Genomic DNA, 27,278 nt, shown 5'->3' with positions numbered 1-27,278 from the left:
TGTGGGACATTACATCATATTTAAGTGCATGTAAAGTTAATGTAAAGGTTACCTTTTCCAACTTTGACTTTTTTCAGAAAAGCCAATTAAAGGCATTGTAAATAATAAATTTACATTATCTTTACTTGTTTTGTAAAGCCAAATTTTCATGCAGTGTTTTGGCATGAATGGAGGATTAATTATAACAGGTTATATCAGAGATGAGCATATCAGTTAATAGTTATATGTATTACACATTCCATGATTGAGTAACAAAAGATATACTGTATAATTCTTGCAATATTTTTTCTATAACAGTAGACTCAGTTAACATCACCACCGTTAAAGAGTTTCGATCTACAGCACTGCGGATTTAATTTCTCAGATTTTATTAGAGATCTACAAGTACCTTTACAGGTCACTTAATTAGTACATGTATCTCAAATTTAATTGGGCAAATGAGAATTTTGTCTTTAACAACTTAAATGACTCAAAAATGTATTGCATGCTCAACATGTTCAGGGTAAATTATTTCCTTTATCATGAATTTATTCTAATTTTATGGGAGAATATATTTATAATCATGAAAGTACTAGTAAATCAGTCTACACATAAGTAAGAATTATACCTCAACTATTTGAATTACTTTGCAGAATTTATTGCATTGTCTTTATTACTTAACAATCATGTAAAACTTTATTTCATGGCCGTAGGAACGGGGGGGGGGGGGGGGGTGCTCCCAATAATTTTGCCGAAATATAGAATACTAAAGAAAACATAGCTACTATATGCTTGTGCCCCCTCAATAAAAACGCCTGATGACCTTTTTTTTTTAAGCTTGTCAAGGAATTTTTGGTTGTTAGTGCCCCCCAAAGAAAATGCATGGCTGTCCCCCCTCCCCCAAACTGAAATTGCTTCTTACGGGCCTGTATTTATTGATTTTTTTTTTAATGTTTCATTTATTTATAAACCTATTAAGTGTTTCATTTTGAAAAGAAATATTAGAAGATAATCATAATTTCAGAAAGAAGTTGAAATTAAATAATAAAAGAGACCCTAAGAAAAATTGCTTGTTGTCATTGTCAAGCTTGAACAAGTCCTGATTCATATGAAACAGATCCTGATCAATTTAAGCATTTTTTTTTAACATATAATGAAAAAAAATACTGTTTATCTTATGCAGTTGCCATGGAGAAATTAACTTGCTTATACTCTCAATTTAGTTATAAAACCATATAACAAGCAATAATTTTTTTATTTTAATAAAATTGTTATGCAGAGTCGACATATATTACTTGTATATCTACATATGTAGATTAGAAACTTTCGGTCGGGTTCAGTTTAATTTTGATCGGGTTAGTTAATACATTGTTGAGTCTTTTGATCAGCATGGACATGGTTTGTCGTTTGATGGTATGATAATATTTTTACAGTTTCAATTTCTAAACTTTCCAGGAAAGTTTAATTCCTGCATTTTGTACAATGGCTATATATATGCCGTATATTTTCCCATGAATTTTTTTTTGAAATTATATTTTTAAAATTCTGACAAGATTTCTGAGGAAATTTTTAACTGCCTAGGGTGAGATTTATGACAGTCTGAGACATTTTAAACCAAGTCTCTGAATAAATTAGATTTTGTTGACTTGTTTGCATTTATGCATTTATTTTTATTATAGTGTGTTCGGTACCACATAACATGCGAGAATACCTTCTCCGGTATGTTGGAGAGAAGATTAGCAAGAAAAAATCGCGCGAGAAAATGAGAAGTTGACAGAAAAAGATTTTTTTCATTATCGAAAGGGACATGTACAACATCCATAATGGTAAGAAAAGATAATTATTTATAGTCATATTTATTTGTTTCTATAATGTTTCTTTCGATAACTTTTCACTCATATTGAAAAGCCAGCACTTGAGAACCTCTGTACTCAGTACCCTTGAGCAATGAGTAATTTTGTTCATGCCAGCACCTACTACAACATGGGACCTCAGTTTCATTTGAACACTGGTCTCCACATCCTGCAGTGGGATTCGAACCTGTGATGTTAGGATCAACTCCTTTATCTGTGACTCTAAAGCAAACACTTAAACCACTGCGCCATGCAAGCAGCTAGTCATACATGTATTCCTTATGATGTGAGCTAGCATTATGAAAATTACATGTGCTGTAGATCATAGGTTGCTACATAGTTCTTTGTATGTTGCGCTAAAAAAATATGGTGTTCATCAATGATTCATTTTGGTGTGCATCCTGCGTAAATTATGCACAAATTTTGCTCAGGACGCATTATTTTAATAAATGTGCATCCCAATGGACGCAATAAATTTATAGAAGAACGTGTATTATTTGGTATAATCCGATTTTAAACTTGACCGATTGCATCATATCCATGTGCTAAGCGATATGCATGAACAATTTTAACAGGTATATATAAGGTTGCCAACAACAGGTCAGATTTCACAATTGCAGCCAATTAACCAGCAATTATCAGAAAATATTTGAAAGTTAGATAACATAGTTCGATTATCACTGATTATGTCTATACTGTGGAACATTTCTGAAGCGATTACTATACCTTTGTAAAAGCTATACATGTAACCTGTATCATTTTTTTTTTCCTTACAAGCTAAGAAGTTTAAAATTTAATCATTTTTATTTCTGACTGTTTTTTCATTTCTTCTTAAAATTTCTTTGCTTCATTCTGCTTCTGTGCATTTTATGACTGATACATTACAATGTGTGAGATCGTATGTACGATCTAAAAATAGAACCAAAGTGCACAGTTGACAATATATTATATTTATGACACAAAATCATGTACTCTTACTTGGACAATTGATAGTAAAATTATAAAACTACTCACAGCAACAATAAAGCATTTGCTCTTTCATGAAATAACTTTTTATATTTCACCAGAATTTCCTCTGTAATATCTAATATATGACCCTTGGATTTGGATGCTCTGATTTTGTCATGGGACTCATTGTTGTCATTAAGGGGGGTCCTTTGGACCCATGATAACCATTTTCAAAATGAAAAACTGGTTCATAGGTCTGGGACTAAAAGTTTATGAGGACATACTGTCTTAATATCACCCACCCATTATCATCTGATCAGCATGATCAGTACTATTAAGCAGGAAAACAAATATTTGAAGAGACATACTGTAAAAATAATTTTGTAAGATCTTGGAAAACATGTAATTTTGGAAGTAGATTGACATATAAGTATATAATTTTTATGCCCCGCCATGAATATGGCCGGGGCATATAGTGTTTGTCATGTCCGTCTTCCGTCCTTCCGTCCTTCCGTCCTTCTGTCCTTCCGTCTGTCCTTCCGTCACACTTTGCGTTTAGCTCTGTTCAAAGCTCAGTTTCAAAGAAACTATCCAAGATATTTTTATCAAACTTCATATGCTGATAGATATTGATGAGGGCTATGCAACTGCATCAACATTTTTTGACCTTGACCTTTCCTTTGACCTTGACCTCACTTTTCTTAAATTAGTGTTTAGCTCAGTTTTAAAGATACCATTCAAGATAGTGTAATCAAACTTCATATGTTGATACATACTGATGTAAGCTATTCAATTGCATCAACATTTTTTTGACCTTGACCTTTATTTTGACCTTGACCTCACTTTTCTTAAATTAATGTTTAGCTCTGTTTTAATGAAACCATTCAAGATATTTTTAACAAACTTCATATGCTGATACATACTGATGAGAGCTATTCAACTGCATCAACATTTTTTGACCTTGACCTTTCCCTTGACCTTGACCTCACTTTTCTTAAATTAGTGTCAAACTTCATATGCTGATACATACTGATGAGAGCTATTCAACTGCATCAATATTTTTTGACCTTGACCTTTCCTTTGACCTTGACCTCACTTTTCTTAAATTAGTGTTTAGCTCAGTTTTAAAGAAACCATTCATAATATTTTCATCAAACTTCATATGCTAATACATACTGATGTAACCTTTTCAACTGCATCAACATTTTTTGACCTTGACCTTTCCTTTGACCTTGACCTCTCTTTTCTTAAATTAGTGTCAAACTTCATATGCTGATACATACTGATGAGAGCTATTCAACTGCATCAATATTTTTTGACCTTGACCTTTCCTTTGACCTTGACCTCACTTTTCTTAAATTAGTGTTTAGCTCAGTTTTAAAGAAACCATTCATAATATTTTCATCAAACTTCATATGCTAATACATACTGATGTAACCTTTTCAACTGCATCAACATTTTTTGATCTTGACCTTTCCTTTGATCTTGACCTCACTTTTCTTAAATTAGTTTCTGAATCAAACGTCATATGCTGATACATACTGATGTAAGCTATTCAACTGCAGCAATATTTTTTTACCTTGACCTTTCCTTTGACCTTGACCTCACTTTTCTCAATTTGTGTTAAAATGTTGCATTACTAATATACCCTTGGCGGGGCATTCATGTCCTATGGACATATTTCTAGTTTTTTTGTGGATAACAGTTGATTAGGGTAGGTGGTCACTGGTGTGATTTTGACCCATTATCTGATTATTTTTCATACTTAACTTAAGTTTTGTTCGAGTATATGTCAGTGTTTGTTATGCTACAACGTTTTCTGGGTAATTTTCTCTATGGAATACCTTTTTACAAGATTTCTTCTTTTTTTTGGAATTATTTATTGAATTTGCGAAATACATGTGTTTGACTTACAAGATATATGTGTTGGGTTATTTCTAGTTAGAACAATCTAACTTTGTCTCGGAACAAGCCCTCGATCACCACAGTTAGAATATGTCCCATATACTAGCAATGTAGCATATTGGAAAGGATCCGCTCAGAAATGATTTTGAAGAATACAAAAAAAATTGCACTGAAAATAACTATCAAATTAATCATAACAAACCTTTTTGAGATTTTATATGCCTTTTAACCTAAAAAATAATCCATAGAAATAAGAAAATTCAACTCATTTTCTCAACCTTTTTTCCTCACTTCAAAGGACAAGGTATGGTAACGGCAGAATCTGGCCCCTTATTTGATGTAAAAATCAGAACATAGTTAAAATAGTGATAGTTTGTAGTTAAGAACTAAAAATGATGCTTGTTTTAAAACCAGCACTAATTTTGATTCAAAGCTTACACGGAGACCAGAAGAGGGTGCAGAAGTAGGACAATTTCCTGAATTTTCTCAATTCTATTGGAATATCCTCAAATTTGATATACTTTTCACTTCGGGAAACATAGAGCACAAGCTTGCCTATCTGAGATTTTTAATATATTCGATCAGTGCATATTATCTATTCAAGATATATTACTAAAGTCAGGTACTCTTCACACAATTGCTCCGAAGAAAATAGTTCCATTCATGATCAGTAGATACAACATTACAACAAATGTTAAGAATAATGATGTATATTTAATACGTTAAAGAAAACAAAATTAACGTAAAAAGATTTTAAGAAAATCATTTTTCCCCAGAAAAGGAAATAAAAAGTTTTCATATTCCTACGCTCGCTGCTTCCTCAGTCTTTTTCACGAAAATATATAGGTCATCCTTCAATTGATAGTGATAAATCTTTTCACCAATTATATAACTATCATGATTATTGTTCGTTAATTGCTGTATATTTTCTTTTGAGTGAGAATATTAATCATTAACTGTGTGTGTGTGTGTTTTTTTTCTCTTTTTTTAAATAATGGAATGGTTATTATGTGGTTAAATACCTGCAATCGTAACTTCTCGGCAAAGCAACGTGATTTGCCGTGATTTGTCAAGCCCGTCTGAAAGGATCTTCGCACGTGTGTAAACCTAGTCTATTTGGTCTTGCAAGCACAGGTATGTGCACCGTTCACTAGTGACGCTTAGATCATGTAGAGTGGGTATCAGTATTTGCTACGGACATGAAGAAGAACTATACACCAGTTTCATAACAAGTGCAGGTTTTTTACTCAAGCCCTAGACTGGGCTAGAGGGGCTGAGTTACCTAAAACGATGCTAAGTCATTGATCTACTCAGTTTAAAAACACGAAAATATACTATTTTTGTAAATAAAAACATTTCTAGAAACAAAAATGAAGTTTATCTTCAAAACGTCTCTATATTCAAAATCTATATAAAGTGTTAAATGTCGGATTTTATTCTATGACGAAGGAGTGATGCTCCACAGCCGCAACCGATCTTGCACTTTCCTTTGCGTTTAACAACGGCCGTCAATGCATCTCTAGACGAGTTCATTGATTACTCTTGTTGACCCATCTTTAACATCTGCCTATACTTTGAGTGATAGTACTTTTTTAGCACAAAATTAAATAATAAATTAAAATCTACCCTTGATAGATCTATAGTTTTGCTATTTAAGAAATTGGGCTATCTTTAATCTTTGCTTGGACTTGTTTCGAATTTTTACAGAAGATTCTATCATTGGAAAGTTAGATGGTACACATGTAGCACAGGCCAATAGTACGCGGGATTTTTTCGGAGCCCCCCCCCCTTCACTTTGAAAACGTTGCTACAGGCCTGTAACATGCTATTTGGATTAAATATTCCTGAAAATGAGTGAGCTGTTAAATACATCTTTAAAATTATACGGTTAATTATATTTACTCTATGTTCTATGTGAAATTAAAACTATTTCTATAGGCATCTGCAACGTTGTGATAATAAAAGTCACTAATCGCATGTAACGTTATATACATGTATGTACATGCAGTTTCCTTAGTACATGCATATTTTATTCAACAAAAGATGTTGAAACTCAGTAGCCTAAATATTATGTCATTTTAGATTATTTATGGCCATTGTATAGTTGACTTTCTACAGTTTGAGTATCTCTGACGTTTTATCAGTAAATAGCTTTTTTTAAAATTAGAAATCATCTGAGCACAATGAAAATTCGAATAAATTAAAAGTCGAATATCTTGGATATGGGGTAACCCATATCTATTCTTGTTATACATAAGATGCATCTGATACTAGTATTTATTATATACCCAACAGTGTATCACTCGATTTTACTGTAGATTTTGCACAATCACATGACGGTGTGATCCGACTTTCCGGATCACCACACTGTGGTTTTCTGAATCCATATCAGCCCTCTCTGAAATTGATGACGTAGTACACAGAAACATGACGTTATTTTTCTTGCGCATCAAAAAGTCCCTTGACAGAATGCTTTGTTTAATGGAAAAATATTAAAAAATTAATCTCAGAAGTTTTTAAAACTATATCTTGTTAGTTGTAAGGGGGTATATAATAAATTTATCATTATAACAGTAACTGGATCCGAAGAGCCGTATCACGTCTCGTTGACAGGCGCGGATCATCAGATCAAACTCGACACTTCGCGTCTCGTTTGATCTGATGATCCGCGCCTGTCAACTCGACGTGATACGACTCTTTGGATCAAGTTACTGTTATAATAATATATATATGAAATATATAAATTTGGTAGATAGGCAAGCTTGTGCTCTATGTTTTCTGAAACAAAATGTGCTGTAAAATCGATGAACATTTGCATAAAATGAGAAAATTCGGAAATTGACATATTTTCTGATCTTCCTGTGACCTGTATGTATCAACTTAGAACCAATACTCATTTTCTGGCAGGGGTGACAACAGGTTTCTATTGATAAACTGTTGTATCATTCTAAACAACACCCCAAACCAGGGGCCAAAAAGGGGTCTTAGCCTATCTTGTCCTTTACACGCCATGTTGAATTCGGAACTCTCTGGATTGTTCATAGAAAATGCAGTCAGTTCGAGTTATTGAACTTGCTTATTTTGATAAATTGCCAATACACGGAACGTAGGACAATATCATTTTAATGATTAGAACATTCTAATCTAGGTTATTGAGATCACAGCAACAATATATAAACAAAATTAAAATTGAAATTATAATTTGCATCATCTCTTTTAAAAAAGAAAATATAAATTCAAATTATTTTGTAAAACCAAAAAATATTGGTTTAAATATACTGACAATAAAAAAAAGAGACAATAATTCTCAAATTATGAATAACTTTAAAACATTGAGTGCACCTACAAGCACAGATCCCATGATTTGTAATATAATGCACACACAGGCATGTAAATCAAACATACAGATTTTCACTGATTAGCTAATATACATGTAGAACTAGTTTCAACTAAATACTCGTACAAATACAAAAGAAAAAAATAATTATTTTCCAAGCAAATAAAATGAAGAAATTAAAAGTTTTTGATTTTATTTTGATTTTAAAATTATCAAAGAATATTTAAGTCGAACTTCATGAAAAAGAAAAGCTGAAATCAAAATATTTGTATCAATTTAAATGTCATGCTTGATAAATTTTGGAAATACTGACAGATACACCCTTGCATAACACATATACATGACTAAAATTGTAAATTTTTAGAGACTTTGGATATGACTGGTGTCAAACTTTGTCTCATTTTAATATAAAATGAAAAAATTATAACTGATTAAAGATATTGTGATCTGTATTGTAGCATAAATATTGTGATACCTAATATAGTATATTAGATATAGAATAGTAGACGAAAGTGTATTATCCCAGCCCTTTATATTTGCAGTGCAGTATAAAACAGTTCAATTATATAATAATGAAGTCAAGAGAATATGGACATGATTATATGTAAATTAATAGATTTTGTTTTCATTTTTGCAGGTGTGTCTGATGGAATTTGTCATTTCATTAATAAATAATGCTGATAAAGATGCAAACTTAGCAATTGTGCCTAAAAAGTGACAGCTTTGACAAAGAAATATATCCATATATAACAGTTACTGGTACTGTATGAATGCAGTGAAAGGATCCAGATGAACAAATGAAGAGATTAAGTACAATGTACATCAATTACTTGGATGAAGAGAATCTGCAACATGGGGTAAGGTATATTTGCTGCTTTATTAGTTATAAACTGTAAATAAATTGTTAGCAGAAAATAGACACAAAAGCTTTAATTAAAGCAAATCAGGGGTAAATACTAACTTTTAAAGCATGCAGATACTCAGTGATAGACTGATAGTTTGATAGTATCATAAAAACCAAAAGAACTTCAGTGACTTTGAATTCCTGATAGCCCTAGCTGTTAATGAACTAGTTGCCCATTACAGCCTTTGGCTGCTTATGGAGTCATGAAGTGATTGTTGGGGGAGGAGGAAATGAATTCCCAGTGGAGATGGGTATGAAGGTTAAAAATAGGGCCACAAAGAACCAGGTTATGGTGAGGCAGACTTGCCTCCTTACATTTTATTGTAGTTATTTAACCCTTCACTCTTTATGAGTGAAATAATTCTCGAATGGACATAAAACAACACTCAATCAATCGGTCACACTTCACTCGCTGTTCACAGCACTTGTTGCTCTGTACTGGGCACTACTGGCTCACTTAAGCAGGTTAAGTTCAGTTTGGTGTTTACTAGTCATTCCAATGATAAATAAGTCTGAAGAACATTTTTTGTGAGTCGACTGCACAGCAGTGCAACACCTAGGGATCAATTTACCTGGCATCTGTCTGTCTGTCCATCTGTCACACCTTATATCTCAAGAATTGTAAGAGGTTTTATTGTTTTTGATATTTGGTTAATATTTTGCTTGGCACTCTGACTTTTTTTAAATACCATGGTTGCCAATCTTGTGACCCTTGAACTTACCTTTGACCTACTTATAAAAAAGTTTAAAGTGCCAATATTCAGCATATTTTTGATAATTTAAAAGAGGTAAGTCTATGCTATTAATAGCATGTGCACAATTTATCATAAATTATAATGAAAAATACCAGCATTATAGTTCACTTGACTTTGACCTTTGTTTTACTTTTCAAAAAATATTTTGAATGGTTAATTTAACTTAAATGTTTTGATTTTCTAGAAGTAGTGTTTTGATAATTAGCATTGATGAGCTCATGACACTCTACTTTGAAACTTTTTGATATCCAGTTATCACACAAACTAAAACTTAAATCCTATGAAAACAAATCGGGATCAGTATACCACAATGGGTGGTAATGTAGACTGACAATTGCAGTAAAGACAGCCTGAAATCTCTTTAGAAAAAAACTGTTAAAAAGATTATTGACCATTATATGGTGACATCTCTATTTTAGTGAAAAATTCTTAAACAGGATGTAAAACGACATACAATTAAACAATCAATCCAACTACTGAGTGAGCTTTCTCGCTTGTGAACTACCAATTATGTCCAATTGGAAGTAATATTTGAATGTTTTAAAATGTGATTGTACATTGTAGGAAATAATGTTCCTATAGAAAAGTCAAAGAATGTATACATGTGAGATTCTGAAGTAGCCGTACATGATGAGTAGGAATTTGAAGTGAATTATGGGAAAAGGTATGTAATCCATTAGTTTGCTTTAAAGTTAGTGATTTTAAATCTGAACACACTGTGTAAAAGGAATTTTTCCGCCATATTCCTTTATTCACGCTATATTGTAGGGTCCCTATATAAGCCACTCACTTAGTCACTGTTCAGTGTAATCTGTTGTCACCTGTCTGTATAGACAGACTGACGTATGCTACATAGCTCTGGGTAGCAACAAAAAATTACTGTGTACTTCTTTCACGGCAGGAGAGAAAGATGCCAATGAAACTTACAATAGTCGCACAGGTCAGTGCAGTATACAAACTACACAAGTACACGTAACTGCAATAAAATAAATAAACAAAGGCAATGCAAGATAACCAGCATGAGCATGTGTCACCATTCCACTCCGATACCTGTGACAATAAAGCAGTCAGGTGTAACAAATGCGAAGAGTATACCCTGGTGCTGATATAGTAGATGATATATAATCGAATATGGTGTATGCCTATTTATGAGATGTGGTCAGCTTTAATTGATTGTTTTTCTCTGACTATATGTACCATAGGTCATAGTCATTTATGGTATATACAGTGGCGCCATGTTTATCCGAACACTTCACCTTCCAGATGCTATTTTTCGGGAATAGATTTTTTTCCATGTCATTCTGTCTCATTAATCCAGAAATTCATGTTCCACATCCGAACGGTCGATTTCTACTACAAAACGTAATAGTTCATTGAAAAATGACTCGTTTATCCGGATGGTAATTTTTCAAGAAATGACTTTTTCATACTTATCTTCAGGGGTTGAAATTTTCCTGGAAATCCCACTCGCCCAGGGGCTACTGATTAGGAAAAAATTACTAGCCCAAATAAGAAACAGTTCAAAATTAATCAATATTATTTTTAACAAACTTAAGCCAAAGAGGCGTCCGGATAAACAAGGCACCACTGTATATATCTATAATACATGCATATAAATGTACTTGCTGTTAACAGTGAGTACAGTAAAATTTTCCCATTAAGTATATTAATTTTTTCTATGTGGTTTACTTTATGCCCAATTATCAGCAGTTTCCATAATTGCCATATTTAAGTATAAGAACTAGGTTGCTATAGCAGACAAAAGGTAAATATAAAAAATCTAAAGTGCAAGGTTCTTTATCACTGATTGAATGTTAATTAGGGCCTGCATGAAGTGTTAAAGCTATATAGGATTCACATTGTCCATCTTTATATGTCTTTCAGCCAGCAATTAACACTTCAGTTGTGACACAATAAACAAGTTTTAGTTTATGCAGTGTAATACTATACAGGGTATTGATGCATACAGTAAATGAGATCATTAGAATGGTGTATTTATATACTGTATATACTTGATATCAACAATTTTTCTCAGTGGTCTACTTTATGCCCAATTATAAGTGGTCTCCTCAATGGCCATATTTAAGTATATCATATGTATAAGTACAGGTTGCTATAGCAGACAAAGGTAAATATAAAAATCTAAGTGCAAGGTACTTTATCACTGATTGAATGTTAATTAGGGCCTGCATGAAATGATAAAGCTCTATAGGATTCACATATTGTCCATCTTTATGTCTTTCAGTCCAGCAACACTTCAGTTGTGACACAATAAATAAGTTTTAATTTGATATGCAGTATAATATAATACAGGGTATTGATGCATATAGTGAATAAGATCATTAGAATGGTATATTTATATACTGTATATACTTGATATCAAGGGTTAATTCAATTTACTCAATTTTTCTCACTGGTCTACTTTATGCCTAATTATAAGTGGTCTCCTCAATGGCCATATTTAAGTACATGTATAAGTACAGGTTACCATTGAAGACAAAAGGCATATACAAAACTCTAAAGACCATGATACTTTGATACTGACTGAATGCTGATCTGGACCCTTGAAAAGCACTTAGTCTTTGTCTTATTTATATGACAATGTGTGGTTTGATATAAGTTAACTGAATTACCTAGGTAACCATGGTAACATATTTTTATCTGTTTTTGGATGTTTTTGCATAAGCAAGGGCTTGGGTCATGCATAAACTTTTCACATTTTTCAACTTCTTCTCAAGAACTACTGGACAAGTTTAAACCAAACTTGTCACAAAGTATCTTTGGAATAAGGATGGCAATGATTAACTGGTTTATTAACTATTAAGAAAGATCATAACCAGTTAAAATTTTCATAACCAGTTTTGTAACCAGTTACAATTTACATACTAACCACTTAGTAGATACAGTAGCTGCAACGTTATTGTTGACAACTTACACGAACGATCACGTTAGACGAACGATTCCGCACGATTCACACACAATAAAATCTGTTACACGAACGATCCTTCACACACACGATTCTACACGTTACACAATCTTACACGATTGCTAACGGAAACGCACGATTCTTAACGCAAAATAGTTCAAATTCTTTAGGAATGGATATTTTCAAAAAGAAATAAGGCTTAATACTTATCTTAGATTTCAAATAATGATTGATTTTATTTCATCGACTTTGAAAAATGAAAAAAAAAAAATAGAAATGGATATTTCTGGAACTAAATACATGTAAGATTTATGAATTATTTTAGATTACAAAAAATTATTTATGTAATTCTCTGACTTTAGAAAACTGATTGTTTTTTTCTCGTTCTATCAGAAGATGTACATGTAGGTGGACCGTGAGTTTTGATTGAATTGGATTTCATAATATGCAGAAAGGGATAAGTTTGAAAAAAATGGCATGAAAATGAATTAAATTATAAGTTATATCCACATTTCAATTTGTGAATCTCTAAAATCAACAATTATTTTACAAATCATTTATTTGCAGAAATTAAAAAAAATAATCAAAAGTAACCTCCAGAGATAACACTGATAAACGAAACCCCGAGAATCATGTCGTGTAAATGTACATTCACCGACTAAATACTTATGTAAGCATTGAGAATTATTCATTTGTAAAAATGTTTATTTTTGATCTATTGATTTTAAAAATATCTTGACCATAATTAGCAATAAATATAATTAACATCAGAGAAAAAAATCAAACATCTAAGTACGGTTTATCAGAAAAAAAATCATGCTATTTGACGAGAACACAATATTGTACGACTTACTATATTGTTTATTTCCAAGCGATAATTAGTTCATTCTGTTTTCAGTTATGTAAATCACGCTTCATTTCTTTTTAATTTGGATTGAAAAAAAAACAGACAAGTGAAATGCTTGTATAACAAAAACATTCCAATAAAAACTTACAAAACAAAATTTACACGTTTCTTAACGCACGATCACGCACGATTAAAACCGCAAACGATTGAGTCTGATACACGCACGATCTCGCACATTACACGAACGATCACGCATGTTACACGAACGATTCTACACGATTCTTTTGTCAACAATAACGTTGCAGCCACTGGCAATCGAATACAGAATTGCAAATTGGTTAACCGCAAAATGTTCCGACCAATTAACCGGTTAATCGTATCAAACTACACAATGTCATTTTCTTGACTTTTTTCAAGTACCTCTATTCCTATGCACAAGAAGTCTTTAAAAAAGTTGTTAGAGGTCAAAATCATTCTATTTGTCTTTCTTGATCATAAAACTACGTGCATATTTTTTTTCAATAGATAAGAAAAAATTCAGAAAACCATGAACCATGCCTGAGATATCGTGGATAATTTTCATGAGCGGATGTCACACAAGTTCATTCTTCATTATCACCATAATCAAAACTAAGTCTAAATTGTATCACTTAAGGGGAAGAAGGACCTTGAGCTCAAAAAAATCGTTGTCATTCAATTTTTTTCATATTTTGTATATTTCTAATTTAGTATGTCCCACATATCTTAAAGCAGTTATATCAGTAGGTTTCTGACCTTATTTTAGAGATATTGATTGACAAATACTATGCCCTGCAGTATCTAAGTGGAGTTTTAATTCTTCATGTTTCCAGGCCCAATACTCTGTCCATAATGGGATTTTTTAAGCATATATAAAAAAAATATGCAAGTGGACATGTATCTCTTAAAATATTTCAGAGTATGAATAGGTTTAAAATTCGAAAAAGCAATTTTATCCTGTCACACCGCATCTGGATAGGGAAAATTACGTACTTTTTGAGACAACTTAAGCAACAAAAAAAACGTAATTTACAAAAAATTCTATCATTCAATATTTTTAAATTTATGTTGAAATGCAAGTCCTTCAAATTATTGGTTAACTTTAAAAATTTTGAATGGTGAAGCTGACCTCAATATTGCACAGGACATCATTACAGAGGACATAAGCATGACAAAACATGTCATATTTACATTTCTTGAGTACGGGAAAAACCAACTATGAAGTCACACGTAAGCTAAATAAGCGAAATAAGATATGCCTACATAAGATTTCTGTCATCAGCCATGCAATCATAATTTTTATGTTCCCCGTTTCTCAAAATATTTCATCACATACTGATTATGACCTGATTTTACATAATAATACCGCCCCTGTATTCACCGAGTATGATCTTGCTGTACTAATAGATCGTGTATGACGTCACCGACTTATGGACGCGCAGTTTAGGGAAACAGAGGAGTGGATCAATCTTTTTCATAATTTGTTAATGTTTACATGAATGTTAAAACTTTTTACTTTTTTATATAAGATGGCAATTTAAGTTAAAAAAAAAATGTCAAAAAATTATACAAGAACTGATGCTTTACACGTTTTGGACTTATATAAACGGAGATTATGACGTAGATAAAAAGAGTCATGTGACCATGTGTCCTTCATCCCCTTAATTTACAATGTTTGTATTATAATCTAATGTGATAGATAACTGCAAAAGATACACACACACCAATTCATGGTGCTCAACGGTGATTATTATCATTAAAGAATTAGAGGACAGTCGGGGTAACGACATGATGTTTTAACAGTAATTAACATATCTCGGACTGACCAATTACCCCACAATTTTAATCTGGAGAGCCATAATGACCTCCCAATCAGCCTAAATAAATAAATGAAAATGCTAAATTAAATGTTTAGGTAGGAAATTCTATTTTGAAAATGAATTTTAGTACATTGCCTTCAGTTTTACATATATTAAATTTTTTTTACGACTAATTGATTGCAGATTTTCTAACCGATTGCCATCGTTCCAACCGAGTAATCAGTTAACCGGTTAGAAATTGCCATCCCTAGTAAATAGTTTTTGTCAATGAGTATTTGTATTTACTTTTTCAATAATATTTTCATTTTTTGAAATAAAACTTGTAACATGTTTCAAACTGAAATGTGACAATCAAGCAGTTACCATATCTTGCCGAATATAATATGCATTGGTTTAAATATGCACCCCCTTTTTCAGCCTGATAACTTGGGGAAAATTGCAGCTCGGTTGTAAAGATTATTTGCTACAAAATCTTATTTCGTACAGGGCACAAGTTATTTAAACATTAAGATTTTAACAGACTTGAAATTTCTTTGACAATAACTTAAAGATAAGTCACTTAACATATGTGTTGTAATCAACACACACCCAAAGCTTAAAAAAAATGAAGAACGAAGATTATAAATCGACCTCTCAAATATGAAACAGGGCTCTCAATTGTCTATAATTGGGGCCGTTCAAGGGCCCCACTCCCAATTCAAAAAAAGGTGCCTTTTTTCCCAATAAATGTGTTAATTTTCCCAATAGTAATTTCTCCCAAAAATTAAAGAAAATATAGCTGGATATATACCGGTAATAACTTAACTTGTTATTCATATTCCTCTGTTTTATAAAACAAATTTAGTTGATAACGAAGACCGGAAACCCAATATATATGATTTTAAAGTACGTATAATGGTTATTCCAAAATTTCCTAAAAGGTCTTTATTTTCCCAATCTTCCCAAAAAGCAGTGTGAAAATGAAAACAATTATATGTACAGCAAATAAGAAGTGCCCTATCTTGTCAAAAATGTGATTGGAATAGATAGACCATTTCTTTATCCAGGTGAATATCACTACCGCTACATTTTCAAAATGGTAATTATTTACTGCTACATACTCATTACCGCTGCAAAAAATGTACACATTACCACTACATTTAAAAGTTTACATTACGAATACATTGCCTCTTTCATTAGCCAATGGATTATGCAGGTACAGATTGATACAAAGTACATGTACAACATATCCAAGCATAAGACCGTTTTCCACTGCTCACCATGGGAGACGAAAGTAGGGCTTAACAGGGTGGCTTTTTCCCACTTTTTTATTAGTCCCCTACCGGTGAAACCAGGGAACTATAGGTTTCCTCTGAGTCTGTCCATCTGTCTGTCTGTCCCTCTTTCAGTCTGTCCCATTTGTTTTCCGCACTTTTTTCTAAACGCTTGCAGATATTGAGCTGAGTTTTGGTATGTAAGTGTATCTTGATGAGTTACAGTTCAAGTTTGCATTTTGTTATGCTTCTTAATCAATGATTTTTAATGGAATTGTGGCAATTCAATTTTTAGTGGGAACCAGATTACACTTGCCGGTAGGGGACTAGTATTGCTAATGCAATACTCTCAAAATGCTTGTTTAATCTTAATTAAAGTAGGTATTTAAGTATGCAAGTACAATACTGTACATATAAATGCTTGTTCAAAATAAAGTTTTTCTCGTAATTTCAGCCCAATGCAACAGAAACTAAAAATTCAAGAACCTATTGGTAATTAATCTGATGTTTTTTAAATAGATTGATCGAAAGTACATGCAATATAATTCATACTATATAAACATGATAAAGGTGCAGTAATTAATTGATTTGTTACAAAAAAGAGCAATGACCATATCACCAATGCTAATGTAGTGGTAAATATTTTTAATATTTAATAAGTTCCACATTTTTTTTTCACAGTGAAATGGTAAAAAAGAAACTGCTAGCGCTACTGTGCAGACTACCATCAATCAACATGATCAACAAAATCAAGTAATCCTTCTGAGTAAGTGACCTGTAGTATTATCTGTTTTCACCTAGGCCAATATGAGAAGGATGAAAGTTATTATACTCAATACACAAGTTTGGAGATTGTAGCTCTTCAACAAGAGAAACACAAAAAGAAGCCATATCCGCATGAAAGTGGCAGAGATTGTTGATAAAGTATACACAATCATGATTAAATAAATGTCAAAATGATGGCTTAATTAGGGCCTTTTAAAATGTAATTAATATTAAAGAAAGATTATACATGCATATTATGTCAAGCAATGATGATTTTGGTGATCATATTGAGCTATACTTTAGTAATACAGGTTTTTGGATGCTTGAGTCTCTGATTGACAATATATATGTAGTTTTTGGAGACCAGGTCTTCCAATAATCTTTCAGAATTCCCATGGGTACCAATTGCAACTTGTTGTTAGGCTAGCAGACCTCTTTTTATATTCATATGAAGCAGAATTTATTCAAAATCTTATACATGAGAAGAAGAAAACACTTGCTGTGGTCTTGAACTCGACAGTGAGATATATTATCAATTAACAACAGTTATTTCCATTCATATGTCAACTATATATATTATACCCCAGTGAGCTTGAAATAAAAGATACCACAGAGTCTGACACATCTGTTTCATGTTTGGATATTATTTATTTCCATCCCTAATTAAAATTTTATAAATTAATTATGTACATGTAATATTAAATGCATGTTTCTTGGAAAGTAATGTTTTAAGTGTTTCCTTACTACTATTAAGGATTTTCATGGTATATCAGATTCTTGTTTATTATCCTTTTCTAAGTGTTACTTTTCTCTAAGCAGTAAACAGGCAGTTGTTTCACTAATGATAGGTGGAGACACATATGAAGTTACCTACAGTTACAGCCAAGGTTTAATGAAGAATCATCTGGAGTCTGGCAGTGAGAGTGACAGTCGGCAGTGGATACTCACTCCTCTAAGGCACCTGATCCCACCTCGGATGTTTTTGAGGTAGAGGTTGCACTGCTCAAATCATAATTTGAATGGACTTTTGAGCTTAAATACTATTCATTGTCTCCATATTTCGTTTTATAAAATCTAGTTTTAATTAGGATGATTGAAAACAAATGAATCATCAATCCCTTTGAGAGAAGACACTTCCTAGATTGTACAAATTTATTCTAAAAAAAAAATAGTGGAATCTTTAAAATTATTACGAGGGGAAAGAGTCGGTGTTTCATTTAGAATCCTGACGTGCAGTGATCAGATGCCTATATATTAGAGATCCATTTTTCTTTCTTCGTATTATTATAAGATTTTTCCAGTGTGTTTTTTTTCCCAGATATTTTTGGTATTTATTATTTAAATTTTGAGCTGATTAGTGCATCCAAATAAACAGTTATAGACCAGTATATTGAACATGTCCTACTAGCAGGTTTATGAAATATATGGAGATAACAAACAGTATTAAAGCTCAAAAGTTCGTTCAAACAATACAATTCAGGAGCAGAACAATACGGACCTCTAAAACATCAGAGGTGGGATCAGGTGCCATGGAGGAGTGACCATCCCCTGCTGACCAGTCACACGCACGGTGTGCTTCCTGTCATGATCCGGGAAAAATTAGAAAAATCTGTATGCAATTCAGTGTGTAAATAATGGCCTGGAAATTAGATTTAAAACGTCAATCAGCACTTGACTTAATGATAGATTGTATTTTCTGACAAGCATCAAGGTCATTGTATCGACCATATAACTATCGTAATGATGACTTAAAACAAGACTGATGATATTCTTGTTTCATCAACTTGTTTGTCAATAACTTACTTTGTTTTAGAAATTGTTCATATGTAGAGCATGCTCTTGCGTATCGAATCAACAGAGAGATATGAACCCTGTATGCAGGTGATGAGGGTATATTGCTGCATAAGTAAGGGAAGTTAATGATTGAAAAGTTAGTCATAAAGGTTTGTTGTTAGGTATTAACCTCTTTTTATAGAAAATTATCAAAATATGAAACAGATGTGTCAGACTCCAGGGATAGACTTTAACTTTCATATTCACTTGTCCTTTGGGACAACAAATTTTGACTTGTCCAAATGCAAAACTTGGTTGCCCAAACCTTAGAAAGAAGAAAATACGGGTAATTTAATTTATATGCAATAAAGTACTTTCTATTGGCAAGTTAACTGCCAAGAAAAAATGTTGATGTGTCAGTTATCCTACAATTGTAAATTCTGTACATGTATACCACTGTCCTTTCATTTATCCTGAAAACTTGCACTGCCATGCAGCAGTATATATTTTCTATAAAATAAAATTCATATTTTAAATATATATATATTATTTTGATTTTTTTCTCTGGAAAACTGAGGCCACACTAAAGGAAAACAGTTGTTATGTTTTGAAACATACATATCCTGATCAGAATACATTGTTTGCCGAGAATAACTGGTGTTCTCTGAGTGAAAAAACAAACTATTCTTGTTTAAGAAACTATTTTTGATATGTTCTTGGCAGAAAGTGTTATTGTTTTGTTTAAAACTAATGCAAGATATGAAAAAAAAAATAAAAGTTTTTATCTGAAATATTCACTTGCCCAATCGGACAAGTACATTGGCATTTTCACTTGCCTTAACTGGGAATTAACTTGCCCCGGGCAATCGGACAACGGTTAATGTCGATCCCTGGACTCTGTGGTATCTTTAAATTATCAAGCTCATTGGGATAATTGTGTTGAAATATGAATGGAAATAATTAATACCGTAAAGTCACGTGTATCGGACACACTTTTTTTTTCAGAAAAATTGTTCAAAAGTGTGGGTGCGTGCATTACATAGGAACTAAATTCAACCCCTTTTTCTGGACATTTTTTCTTAAGGACATTGGCAAGGCAGGGTTTTCCGGAGAAAAAAGGTTTAATACATGGGTTTTTTCCTTATAAAATAGTGATTGAGAGTGATCTCCCGTGTAGAATTCTCTAAGCGGTGAAAACTAATAAAGCGTATTTTACAGAGGTAAACAAAAGCACGTGCACTTCCTTCAACGGGTAGAATCATCTATACAACATGAAAGAAAAGTAGTAATGGTTTTGTTGTGCATTGTATTCAGGGACAAAGAGCCAACAGGTCGTCATTTACCATTGTTATGCTCAGTATGCTGGATGTCACATATACTAAAAGGTAGGTCGACCATGCCGACTGAGAACAGTTCTTAGGTCGTGTGAAGGAATCAGCATTTAGTAATTACGAATAAAGTTAAAAATAAATCCATGCCAATATTTTTATGACAATGTGTTTCAATCAATTCAGTCAATTACATGATAAAAACAATCAACCAGTCTCTTGACCAATTTTAGCTGTTAAGGGACGCAACTCAAAAATGATGATCGGTGCCGGTATATCCATGTCTTGTTTCTATATATACATTTTCAGCCAAAATATTTAGAAATCATAGGAAATGAAGATACAATAATGTATATAATACAGAAACTGTATGAAATAAATGAGTTTTGAAGAAATATTATGGTGAAAAATTTTGTAGGTCCCTTTTATCAACATTTTACATAGGAAATGCATTAAGAATTGTAAAAACACTAATTTGACAAAATCTAAAAAAGAATGTTGGATTGGTAGGTAAAACGATCCAGAATATAGCATGTTTAGTGCATTTAAACCTACTCAAAAGTTCTAGAAAAATTCTATACAATAACCAGGAACCTTGCCAATGTCCTTAACTCTTATGAGTGATTTTCACTGTTACCACATTGTAAGTTTATTACATATTATTCCCCAATTCTTGAATGATAGTCACGTATGACAGATCGCTGATAAATAAATCAACAAACAGAAATATAAAAAGATATTTCCATTAAAATATTATTCAAAATTAAATATATATATATGTATATTTAAAATAAATTATTGCAGCCCGGAGGACCGGGCTGCTCTATACATATAAGTTTAAGTGTTGGTATATGGGGATTGAGGTGGGAGAAGTTATTCAGAATTAAAGGTTTTCTAAACATTAAAAACATTGTTTATCAGAATCTTCTTTCCCTTTATAAATTACGAGATACACAATATATTTACTTCCATAAAGTGAATCTATAAAATATATATGTTTTTCATATTTAATACATAAAGTTGCTTATCATTTACTATCGAAAAAACGACAGGTCCCTTTTTTTAGAACATCGAATTTTACTTATCGCATAAAAACGTAAAAACGTACTTTACACAGTTCGTGTTTTATATTCTTAAAGTGAAAGACATTTTTGAAAATAGGTGATGCATGTGTCTGGTTTCAATTTATATTTTATGCAGCCAACATTTACTTGAGGAATTGATAAAGTTTAAAAGGGTATCGTTTTTTGTTCGAATTTCATCCGACTATAAGTTTTCAAAATATTCTCGACTATCGTCTCCATCATTTAGATGCATGCCTTTGTCACACATATCGAAGTGGTTTGATGATCAAGACTCATTTCCATTGTTTACTTTATTAATTTCCCGGGCGACAATTGATGGTTACATCAATGTTTTCTTGTCTTTTTCTAACTTGGATATCATCACTGCCAAATTTAACTCCTCTCGACCCTAATGTAGGTCATATTTATTTATATAACAATTTCCGGCCATTTGGTTTTGAAACAACTGCCATTTTAAACAATACACTTGTAATCAGTAAAGTTTATTTAATGATAAATATTTTACACACCTTTTTAGTTACCTGGTATCACTTGTATACATAAGTGTGACATTAATTACGCTTGGGATGATTTGTTTACGTAAACACAGACACCTGCTTGGAATGCATTTTCAGCACAATATTGTAAAATGCTTAGGGTTATAGGGAAAAAAAATACAGGACTTAATTTTTAATTTATACCAATCAAATAATAATTAAAATACAGACTATGCTTAAATACTTATAAATAAAGCTTATATGTAAACTGAATTTTCCAAGAAAATTAGAAGTTGTATCCTACTTTTGTTTTTGAAATAATATGAATATTTTAACTTTTTAAACTTTTTCTTTGGAATAGTTGTGCTGTGAAAATAAGAGATACATCCGCATTTTTGGGGTAGCATTTCTCTCAGGATTTTCCCCCCAAATTTGGGGGTGTGTCTATTACAAGACTACGGCCTTTACACCTGACAATATGGTACTTCGTCAATATATCTAAATGTTAAAGGCGACAGCATGTATTTTCTTCTTCTCATGTATAAGATTTTAAATAAATTCTGCTTTGTATGAATACAAAAATAGGTTTGATAATAACGGAGCACAATTGGTACCTATGGAAATTCCAAGAGATTTTTGGAAGACCTTGTCTCTAAAAACCACATAGATATTGTCAATCAGAAACTCAAGAATCTTTTTAATATCAACTTCAGAGTACTTGTGTGTACAATCAGTGTTTTTTACAAATAATTTTGCAAATGACAAGATAAGTTAGTTTTTGAGTTCCACTTTTAATGAAAAAGCAGCTGTCAATAAACAAATCTCTCGTCCATACAAAAAAACAAAAAAGCATACCAAGGGTGATAATCTCAAAACTTAAGCATTGATCTGTTTGAAATAATTTTTTTTTATTGACATACGTTTAAGGATAAACAACAATACTTGATATCACGATTACTTAAATTAGCGGAACTCTTTCACGGAGGTAGGAAACGTCTGTTGGATGGGGGCAGTGTACTATTGAATGCAATGCATGATCGATCATTGTGGAATTTATAAGGACTGATAAGAAAGATATCCTAGAGAAATATCTTGCTAAACATGCACTGAACCAGCCTAATAAATTTTTGAGAGGAGCTAATCCTGTATGTTGCATTTTTAGCTCACCTCAACGAAGTCGAGATGAGCTTATGCTATACCCCCGGCGTCGGCGTCGGTGTCGGCGTCGGCGTTAGCGTCGGCGTCCCAGGTTAAAGTTTTAGGAGCAAGTCCCATTCCCAAGTAACTATAAGCCCTACCTGGACCAAACTTGCATGGATGATGCATCTAGGGATGGACACTACCACACTTGCTTCGGATGCTGGATCTGACCTAGATTTTCCAGATGAGTGACCAGGTTAAAGTTTTAGGAGCAGGTCCATTCCCAAGTAACTATAAGCCCTACCTGGACCAAACTTGCATGGATGATGCATCTAGGGATGGACACTACCACACTTGCTTCGGATGCTGGATCTGACCTAGATTTTCCGGATGAGTGAACAGGTTAAAGTTTTAGGAGCAGCTCCATTCCCAAGTAACTATAAGCCCTACCTTGACCAATCTTGCATGGATGATGCATCTAGGGATGGACATGGCCACACTTACTTCGGATGCTGGATCTGATGTAGATTTTCCAGATGTGTACCAGGTTAAAGTTTTAGGAGCAGGTCCATTCCCAAGTAACTATAAGCCCTACCTGGACCAAACTTGCATGGATGATGCATCTAGGGATGGACACTACCACACTTGCTTCGGATGCTGGATCTGACCTAGATTTTCCGGATGAGTGACCAGGTTAAAGTTTTAGGAGCAGCTCCATTCCCAAGTAACTATAAGCCCTACCCGGACCAAACTTGCATGGATGATGCATCTAGGGATGGACACTACCACACTTGCTTCGGATGCTGGATCTGACCTAGATTTTCCGGATGAGTGACCAGGTTAAAGTTTTAGGAGCAGGTCCATTCCAAAGTAACTATAAGCCCTACCCGGACCAAACTTGCATGGATGATGCATCCAGGGATGGACACTACCACACTTGCTTCGGATGCTGGATCTGACCTAGATTTTCCACATGTGAGACCAGGTTTAGATTTAGGAGTAGTCTCGTTCCCAAGTAACTATAAGCCCTACCTGGACCAAACTTTCATGGATGATGCATCTAGGGATGTACACTAACCAACCTGCTTCGAATGCTGGATCTGACCTAGATTTTCTACATGAGTGAATTTTAGCCATATTTTAACCAAATTAGCATGGATGATGTATCTAGGGATGGATACTTCCAGACTTGCCTTGGATTCTGAATCTGACATACATTTTCCAGATGAGTGACCAGGGTAATTTTTTGGAGTAGCTATATAATATTATGGCCTGTTATGATTAAACTTGCATAGATGGTGCATCTAAGGATGAAAACTTCCAGACTTGCTTTGGATGTTGGAACTGACCAAAATTTTCTTGATTACTAAACAGGTCAAAAGTTTTTTGAGCAGATCTATAATTAAACCAAACTTGCATGGATATTGATCTTGGGATGTACCCTAACTAGAAAAAAAATATGATGTGAAATTTGCCTTACATGTAGATAACATTCGTCGAGGTGAGCTTCGTAATCTTTGATTACCTATGTTTTACGATACTTTTTACTAAGCAGACTTTTCTTATTAAATTCTAAATGAAAATCGTTACTTTTGAAAGTTGATAAAATACTCTAAACTTTCCTTACTTGACAAATCTACTATTTGGAGTTCAACTCTTGGCAATACATTGTAGTTTCAGCATAATGATTGTTCGAATCATTCCATTGTCACCACTGTAATGTTATGCCCCAGAAATCTTGTGAGATTTAGAGCTTCCTTGACTCCCATGCTAATTAAAGAGCGGATGTAAGTTAGTTAATTGTGAGATACTCGCAATACTACGTATTGCAAAATACTGGTACTTTTAATTCAATTCACATGTGCTCACCTTTAAAATGCATTCACAATTCTTTATAAAGTTGGTGACATTACGTATGAAAATATAAAGTCTAGTCACATATTTAAAGTATGCTTGTGGTACATGTATGCATTTTTTTTTTCTTGAACAGTAAAGGAAGGGATGAGAGAGTTCATTGAGTGCCATAAACTTTCATTTGTATGTTATTTTTTAGAGATGGAGTAGTACACAAGCACAATTTTTTAAAGAAAGAAAAGTCAATGGAATGAAGAAAAGGTGAAGTGAATTGTCACTCATTATATTTTAAATTTAATGTGGACATGGTCATTATTTTAGTTATGTCATAACCTTCTTATCAATTTTAAGCAGTGCAGACAGATGCATTTCTTATTGCTTTGAATAGAATAAATTATCAAAAAAGTTTGTATATGTTTTTTGATGTAGAATTTATATTAAAAAAAAAATTATCAATTACTGCAGTTTTGAATTTCAGTACACTAGAAATTTTTCTGCCCTGTCATGAATATGGCTGGGGCATATAGAGTTTGTTATGTCCGTCTTCCGTCCTTTCAACCTTCTGTCTGTCCTTCCATTCCGCTTTGCTTTTAGCTCAGTTCAAAACTAAGTTTCAAAGAAACTATTCAAGATATTTTTATCAATCTTCATATGCTGATACATATTGATAAGAGGTATTCAATTTCATCAACGTACCTTGACCTTTCCTTTAACTTTGACCTCACTTTTCTTAAATTAGTGTTTAGCTCAGTTTTAAAGAAACAATTCAAGATAGTGTAATCAAACTTCATATGCTGATACATACTGAATCAACATTTTTTTACCTTGACCTTTCCTTTGACCTTGACCGTACTTATCTTAAATAAGTGTTTAGCTCAGTTTTAAAGAAACCATTCAGGATAGCGTAATCAAACTTCATTTGCTGATACATACTGATGAGAGCTATTCAACTGCATCAACATTTTTTGATCTTGATTTTTCCTTTGACCTTCACCTCACTTTTTCTAAATTAGTGTCAAACTTCATATTCTGATACAGACTGATGTAAGGTATTTGACTGTATCAACATTTTTGACCTTGACATTTCATTTGACCTTGACTTCATTTTTCTTGAAATGGTGATTAGCTCAGTGTTTATTAAACGGTTTCCATTCAAAATATTTTTATCAAACTTATTTTGCTTATGCGTATTAGTGAGAACTATTCAACTGCATCAAAAATGTATGACCTTGAACTTTCCTGTGACCTGGACCTCACTTTTCTTAAATTTGCATTTTGCTTAGTTTTAAAGAAACCATTAAATATAATTTTATGTGAGCTTATGCACTTAACAGAATTTGGTGGGAATTTATCATCTATATCCAACTTTTTCGATTTCAATGTTAAAGAAACTATTTTAAGATATTCTCATCAAATTTCATACACTAAAAATATTTTTATGTTGCATTACTAATATGCCCACATGGTGCAGTGGTTAAAGCTCTAGAGTTGCGGAGTAAGGAGTTGATCCTTATGTCGCTGGTTCGAATCCAACTGTGGGACGTGGAGACTGTATAAACCGAGGTCACATGTCACAGTAGGTGCTGGCATAAAAAGATCCCTCACTGATTAATGGCCCTTCGTGCCGAGTATAGGTCAAAATTTGCAGCTCTCCACCGGCAAGTGGTGGCATCTCCATATGAGTGAAAAATTCTCGAGAGGGATGTTAAACAATAAACAAGCAAATAAAAATTAATATACCCTCAGCGGGGCATTCATGTCCTATGGACATATTTCTAGTTTTGCCCTTTTTTACATTTGTACATGGATATACTTTTTATTTTTGCTCTGTAAACAACAACAACAAAAACATTATACCATATAATATGCACAAAATTATATGCTAGGAATGTATTGTGAAAGATGCATTTCAGCTGACAAATGTAGCATCTTTAAGCCAGCTTTTTAAAAATTTTTCTGAATGACTTTCAGGTACTTCTTTTATATTTGCAACTCATTTATAGGGATGTATTAGTATGGTAGCCTGTCTGCCAACACCTTGTAGATGAGATTCTAGCACATATTGTGTGAAATGGTTCTCTTAATTGACATGAGAAGGTCACTATTTTTTATCAAGATAAAAATTACTTGTATGTCTTGTAATAACATTATTTAATATATCCCTTTCATAGCACACATGTTCATTTCAAAGAGAAGAAAACATTTATAATTTTTCAAGGTCAATAATCTCATGGTTGAAATGCAAACTGTACTATTTGAAATAGGTGGTATAGGTATTTCAGAGTCTGTATTACAGCTTGCCAGTTTATTGT

General features: G+C 32.8%; 1 long non-coding RNA gene across 1 annotated transcript; it reads left to right on the top strand.

Moving 5' to 3' along the window:
- Positions 1-1,724: 1,724 nt before the first annotated feature.
- Positions 1,725-26,538, top strand: LOC133202244 (uncharacterized). The gene is made up of 5 exons (XR_009723231.1): positions 1,725-1,805; positions 8,660-8,879; positions 10,246-10,345; positions 17,227-17,311; positions 25,166-26,538. It is a non-coding gene; the product is annotated as an uncharacterized LOC133202244 (long non-coding RNA).
- Positions 26,539-27,278: the final 740 nt, after the last annotated feature.

The sequence above is a fragment of the Saccostrea echinata genome, unplaced genomic scaffold, assembly GCF_033153115.1.
Source record: "Saccostrea echinata isolate AGI-Se365-2 ecotype Australia unplaced genomic scaffold, CSIRO_AGI_Sech_v1 ptg000046l, whole genome shotgun sequence".
Lineage (NCBI taxonomy): Eukaryota > Metazoa > Mollusca > Bivalvia > Ostreida > Ostreidae > Saccostrea > Saccostrea echinata.
This window is presented reverse-complemented; position numbering and strand designations above follow the sequence as displayed.